This window comes from Salvelinus sp. IW2-2015, linkage group LG4q.1:29 (assembly GCF_002910315.2).
Source record: "Salvelinus sp. IW2-2015 linkage group LG4q.1:29, ASM291031v2, whole genome shotgun sequence".
Taxonomy (NCBI): Eukaryota; Metazoa; Chordata; class Actinopteri; order Salmoniformes; family Salmonidae; genus Salvelinus; species Salvelinus sp. IW2-2015.
The window spans coordinates 61500848-61508602 of NC_036842.1; positions in this window are offsets into that span (position 1 = coordinate 61500848).

Genomic DNA, 7755 nt, shown 5'->3' on the forward strand with positions numbered 1-7755 from the left:
CCAGGTAGTGCTAAGATAGGTAAGTAATGGGTAGGTAAGGTAGGAGAGGGGGCTCTTTAACCTTTAACTTTCTTTGCTTTGGTTCCATTCTGCCCCTTTTCCCCAAATTACCGTGTGAAGGAAATAAATTCCCTGTTAATGGTCAAATTCTCTGCCTCTGTCATCCTTACCCGCACCTGCAATCCCATACCTCTTTCACTCCACGGGGAGTTGAGTGTAGCAGTGTGTYGCGTTCCCTCCTCCAAGAGGTGTGCGTAACAGATGTATAGAAATAGAATCCAGTTGTCTGGATATTTGGATTCTATTTCTATCTGTTTTATAGTGTCTAGGGGACATGTGCTGAGAGGTGACTAGTTTGTTTCTAACAGTCACTCACAGCACTGGAGATAAAGGCAATGGTCACGTTCCAGGCTGACTACATTGTAGACCCATGCCAGATCTCACAACAACTGGATAGGTGTTTAACATATCTGCAAACCACATATGATATTGCAATCTGATGCCCAACTTCACAGTTGATGACAAAGCACGCAACCATTGGTTGATGCAACATCTGCGATGTAGTCAGCCTGGACCGCGACCAATGTCTTGCCTCTTCTCTGCACTTCTACACTGCATGAACAAAAATATGTGGAAACCTGCTTGTCGAACATCTCATTCCAAAATCATGGGCATGAGTTGGACCAACTCAAAAATAAGCATTTCCTTTTCGTCGACAGCTCCAAGTTTACACATAATCAAAGGTACAACAAGACTGGATAATCTCATGTGAAGGTATAGCAGCTCCTTTGCTGCTATAACAGCCTCCACCCTTCTGGGAAGGCTTTCCACTAGATGTTGGAACATTGCTGCGGGGACTTGCTTCCATTCAGCCATGAGCATTAGTGAGGTCGGGACCTGATGTTGGGAGATTAGGCCTGGCTTGCAGTCGCTGTTCCAATTCATCCCAAAGGTGTTTGATGGGGTTGAGGTCAGGGCTCTGTGCAGGCCAGTCAAGTTCTTCCRCACCGATCTCGACAAACTATTTCTGTATGGACCTCGCTTTGTGCACGGGGGCATTGTCATGCTGAAACAGGAAAGGGGCCTTCTCCAAACTGTTGCTACAAAGTTGGAAGCACAGAATTGTCTAGAATGTCRTTGTATGCTGTAGCATTAAGATTTCCCTTCACTGGAACTAAGGGGTCTAGCCTGAACCATGAAAAACAGCTCCAGACCATTATTCCTCCTCCATCGAACTTTACAGTTGGCACTATGCATTCGGGCAGGTAGCATTCTCCTGGTGTCTGCCAAACCCAATTTGTGTGTGTACATACAGTTGAAGTTTACATACACCTTAGCCAAATGCATTTAAACTCAGTTTTTCACAATTCCTTACATTTAATCCTAGTAAAAATTCCCTGTCTTAGGTCAGCTAGGATCACCACTTTATTTTAATAATGTGAAATGTCAGAATAATGGTAGAGAGAATTATTTATTTCAGCTTTTATTTATTTCATCACATTCCCAGTGGGTCAGAAGTTTACATACACTCAATTAGTATTTGGAAGCATTGCCTTTAAATTGTTGAACTTGGGTCAAACGTTTCAGGTAGCCTTCCACAAGTTCCCACAATAAGTTAGGTGAATTTTGGCCCATTCCTCCTGACAGAGCTGGTGTAGCTGGGTCAGGTTTGTAGGCCTCCTTGCTTGCACAGGCTTTTTCAGTTCAGTTCTGCCCACAAATGTTCTATTGGATTGAGGTCAGGGCTTTGGGATGGCCACTCCAATACCTTGACTTTGTTGTCCTTAAGCCATTTTGCCACAACTTTGGAAGTATGCTTGGGGTCATTGTCCATTTGGAAGACCCATTTGCGACCAAGCTTTAACTTCCTGACTGATGTCATGAGAATTTGCTTCAATATATCCACATCCATTTTTCTCCTCATGCTGCCATCTATTTTGTGAAGTGCACCAGTCCTTCCTGCAGCAAAGCACCCCCACAACATGATGCTGCCACCCCCATGCTTCACAGTTGGGATGATGTTCTTCGGCTTGCAAGCCTCCCCCTTTTTCCTCCAAACATAACGATGGACATTATGGCAAAAACAGTTATATTTTTGTTTCATCAGACCAGAGGACATTTCTCCAAAAAGTATGATCTTTGTCCCCATGTGAAGTTGCAAACCGTAGTCTGGCTTTTTTATGGCAGTTTTGGAGCAGTGGCTTTTTCCTTGCTGAGCGACCTTTCAGGTTATGTCGATATAGGACTCGTTTTACTGTGGCTATAGATACTTTTGTACCTGTTTCCTCCAGCATCTTCACAAGGTCCTTTGCTGCTGTTCTGGGATTGATTTGCATTTTAAGCACCAAAGTACGTTCATCTCTAGGAGACCGAACACGTCTCTTTCCTGAGCATGTATCATGGCTGTGTGGTCCCATGGTGTTTATACTTGCGTACAATTGTTTGTACAGATGAACGTGGTACCTTCAGGCATTTGGAAATTGCTCCCAAGGATGAACCAGACTTGTGAAAGTCTACAAATTTTCCCCCTGAGGTCTTGGCTGATTTCTTTTGATTTTCCCATGATGTCAAGCAAAGAGGCACTGAGTTTGAAGGTAGGCCTTGAAATACATCCACAGGTACACCTCCAATTGACTCAAATKATGTCAATTAGCCTATCAGAAGCTTCTAAAGCCATGAAATAATTTTCGGGAATTTTCCAAGCTGTTTAAAGGCACAGTCAACTTGGTGTATGTAAACTTCTGACCCACTGGAATTGTGATACAGTGAAATAATCTGTCTAAACAATTGCTGGAAAAATGACTTGTCATGCAGAAAGTAGATGTCCTAACCGACTTGCCAAAACTATAGTTTGTTAACAAGACAGTTGGGGAGTGGTTGAAAAACAAGTTTTAATGACTCTAACCGAAGTGTATGTAAACTTCCGACTTCAACTGTGTATGTGTATATATATATAGATACATGATTTGCCCTGGGGGGATTTACAATGAAATGAATGTAATTTTCATCATGTACGGTACAATTCAACATTTAGAAAATGGCCTTGTTGATTTGTGTGCTGGAATATGAAGGAAAAAGGTGTTCTTATTTWTCAGGATGCCTACCCCTCTGCTGTTACTTCAGTAGGTGGCAGCATAGGCCTCTCCAACACAGCTCCTCTCTCGGACATTTTTCAGACACCTTGACTTTTTCCACATTTTTACTTTACAGCCTCATTCTAAAAATGAGGAAAACAAATTACTTATCTACACACATTGCCCCATAATGACAGTGACTACATTTTTTTTTTTTGCCAATTTCTTAAACATACCTTATTTAAATAAGTATTCAGACCCTTTGCTATGAGACTCGAAATTGAGCTGAGGTGCATCCTGTTTCTACAACTTGATTGGAGTCCACCTGTGGTAAATTCATCCCCATAGTATTACTTACCCTTTYGCATCCCAGTATCTCTACTTGCAAATCATCTGCACATCTATCACTCCAGTATTAATGCTAAATTGTAATTATTTTCACCTCTATGGCCTATTTATTTCCTACCTCACTACTCTTCTACATTTGCACACACTGTACATAAATAGATTTTTCTTTCTTTTGTGTTATTGACTGTACGTTTGGTAACTGTGTTGTTTTTTATGCTTTGTTTTTTATTGGCCAGGTCGCAGTTGTAAATGAGAACTTGTTCTCAACTGGCCTACCTGGTTAAATAAAGATGAACTAAAATGTTTAAATGTTTATTTTTTAATTCAATTGATGAACATGATTTGGAAAGGCACACACCTGTCTATATAAGGTCCTACAGTTGACATGGCTTGGTTTTTGCTCTGACATGCACTGAGGTCGAAGGAATTGACCCGAGACGGGATAGTATTGAGGCACAGATCTGGGGAAGGATCTACCAACAGATCTACCAAAAACGTTCTGCAGCATGGAAGGTCCCCAAGAACACAGTGGCCTCCGTCATTCTTAAATGGAAGAAGTTTGGAACCACCAAGACTSWTCCTAGAGCTGGCCGTCTGGCCAAACTGAGCAATCAAGGGAAAAGGACCTTGGTCAGGGAGGTGACCAAGAACCTGATGGTCACTCTGACAGATCTCCAGAGTTCCTCTGCAGAGATGGTTGTCCTTTTGGAAGGCTCTCCCATCTCTGCAGCACTCCACCAATCAGGCCTTTATGGTAGAGGGGCCAGACAGAAACCACGCCTCAGTAAAAGGCACATGACAGTCCGTTTGGAGTTTTCCAAAAGGCACCTAAAGGACTCTCAGACCGAGAAACAAGATGCTCTGTTCTGATGAAACCAAGATTGATCTCTTTAGCCTGAATGCCAAGCGTCACATCTGGAGGAAACCTGGGACCATCCCTACGGTGAAGCGTGGTGGTGGTGGTGGCGGCGTCATCCTGTGGGGTTGTTTTTCTGCAGCGGGGACTGGGAGACTATTCAGGATTGAGGGAAAGATGACCGGAGCAAAATACAGAGAGATYCTTGATGAAAACCTGCTCCAGAGCACTCAGACTGGGGCAAAGTTTCACCTTCCAACAGGACAACGATCCCTAAGCAAACAGCCAAGACAATGCAGGAGTGGCTTCGGGACGAGTGTCAATGTCCTTGAGTGGCCCAGCCAGACCCCGGACTTGAACCTGATCAAACATCTCTGGAGTGACTTGAAAATAGATGTGCAGCCGCGCTCCCCATCTAACCTGACAGAGCTTGAGAGGATCTGCAAAGAAGAATGTGAGAAACTCCCCAAATACAGGTGTACCAAGCTTGTAGCGTAATACCCAGTAAGACTCGAGGCTGTAATCGCTGCCAAAGGTGCTTCGACAAAGTACTGAGTAAAGGGTCTGAATACTTATGTAAAATGCGATATTTCCGTTTTTTTTTTAAATACATTTTCGAAACATGTTTTTGTCCGTCTTTGTCCTTTCCCTTGTGTATATATCTTTTTACGTCTTTCTTCGCATATCTTTCAAAAATATTTTCCGAAACAGCAACTTCTAAATACTCTCCTGCAACCCGCCTCACCCAATGTGGCGTGGATCTGCTTTTTTCCTAAAGTATTTCTACTTACTTCGGATCTGGAATCCCTCAACTGAAGATAGCCAGCTAACTACCTACCAGCTATCAGTTAGCAAACCATTGCTAGTGGTCATCAGCTAACCTTTAGCTCGGAAAGCTCTTGCCAGTTCGAACAACGTGACTCAAACCAGAGCATAACGGACCTATTTCTCTCCATATCCCCGGATTCCTACCGCAAACTCTGAACATTTTCATCTGGATCTTCACAACTAGCTAACTGCAATCCTGGGTGACCACTCCTGGCTAGCATTTCCATCCCGGAGCAAGCACCAATTAGCCTGAAGCTAGCCCGGCCAGGGCTCCTGTGCTACCACCGAAGCCCACTCCTGGGCTACAATATCCGSACCTCTTCTACTGCCGGTACGGGGCACGGAACCCCGACGATCCTCTACGGCTGGAATACCGTTATAATCTGCCCGAGGACTCCAACAGGCCCCTCAGGCGCGACGCCCACTGAAGGCCCATTCTGCTAACCTGCTAGGCCTGCTAGCTACCTAGAGCTACCCGAAACCCTRCTAATTCCACGACTGGTCTATCGACGTCACCGCACGAAGAGGCAAAAACAGACTTACCCCCATCGCGACGTTCCCGAAAGGCTAACTTGCTAGCCCCGGTCTGCTAACTGCTAGCTTGCCTGCCCCGGTTTGCTAACTTCTAGCTTGCCTTCCCCGGTCAGCTAACTGCTTGCTTGCTAACCCGGTCTGCCAACTGCTATATTGTTTAGCCCCGGCCTACTAACTGTTAGATTGTTAACATCGGCCTGCTAACTGTCTGAATCGCCGTGCCCAACCACTCACTGGACCCATATGTTCACTTGGCTACGCATGCCTCTCTCTAATATCAATATGCCTCGTCCATTACTGTCCTGGTTAGTGATTACTGTCTTATTTCACTGTAGAGCCTCTAGCCCTGCTCAATATGCCTTAACCAACCATGTTGTTCCACCTCCTACATATGCGATGACATCACCTGGTTTAAACGTCTCTAGAGACTATATCTCATCATTAATCAATGCCTAGGTTTACCTCCAATGTACTCACATCCTACCTTACCTTTGTCTGTACACTATGCCTTGAATATATGCTATCAAGCCCAGAAACCTGCTCCTTTTACTCTCTGTTCCGAATGTGCTAGACGGCCAGTTTGTATAGCATTTAGCCGTACCCTTATCCTACTTCTCCTCTGGTGATGTAGAGGTTAATCCAGGTCCTGCAGTGCCGAGCCCCACTCCCACTCCCCAGGTGCTCTCATTAGTTGACTTCTGTAACCGTAAAAGCCTTGGTTTCATGCATGTTAACATTAGAAGCCTACTCCCTAAGTTTGTTTTACTCACTGCTTTAGCACACTCTGCCAACCCGGATGTCTTAGCCATGTCTGAATCCTGGCTTAGAAAAACCACCAAAAACCCTGAAATCTCCATCGCGAACTATAACATTTTCCGCCAAGATAGAACTGCCAAAGGGGGCGGTGTTGCAATCTACTGCAAAGATATTCTGCAGAGTTCTGTATTACTATCCAAGTCTGTAGCCAAACAATTCGAGCTTCTACTTCTAAAAATTCTCCTTTCCAGAAACAAGTCTCTCACTGTTGCCGCTTTCTATAGACCTCCCTCTGCCCCCAGCTGTGCCCTCAATACCATATGTGAATTGATTGCCCCCCATCTATCTTCTGAGCTCGTGCTACTAGGTGACCTAAACTGGGACATGCTTAACACCGCGGCCATCCTACAATCTAAGCTTGATGCCCCCTATCTCACACAAATTATCAATGAACCTACCAGGTACAACTCCAAATCCGTAAACACGTGCAGCCTCATAGATGTCATCCTAACTACCTCGCCCTCCAAATTCACCTCTGCTGTTTTCAATCAAGATCTCAGCGATCACTGCCTCATTGCCTGCATCCGTAATGGGTCTGCGACCAAACAACCACCCCTAATCACTGTCAAGCGGTCCCTAAAACACTTCTGTGAGCAGGCCTTTCTAATCGACCTGGCCGGGGTATCCTGGAATGACATTGACCTCATCCCGTCAGTAGATGATGCCTGGCTATTCTTTAAAAGTGCCTTCCTCACCATCTTAAATAAGCATGCCCCATTCMAAAAAAAAATTGAACTAGGAATAGATATAGTCCTTGGTTCACTCCAGACCTGTCTGCCCTTGACCAGCACAAAAACATCCTGTGGCGATCTGCATTAGCATCGAATAGCCCCCGTGATGCAACTTTTCAGGGAAGTTAGGAACAAATATACACAGGCAGTTAGGAAATCTAAGGCTAGCTTTTTCAAACAGAAATTTGCATCCTGTAGTACAAACTCAAAAAAAGTTCTGGGACACTGTAAAGTCCATGGAGAATAAGAGCACCTCCTCCTAGCTGCCCACTGCTCTGAGGCTAGGAAACACTGTCACCACCGATAAATCCACTATAATTGAGAATTTCAATAAGCATTTCTATATACGGCTGGCCATGCTTTCCACCTGGCTACTCCTAGCCCGGTCAACTGCCCGGCACCCTCCACAGCAACCCGCCAAAGCCCCCACCATTTCTCCTTCACCCAAATCCAGATAGCTGATGTTCTGAAAGAGCTGCAAAATCTGGACCCCTACAAATCAGCCGGGCTAGACAATCTGGACCCTCTCTTTCTAAAATGATCTGCCGAAATTGTTGCAACCCCTATT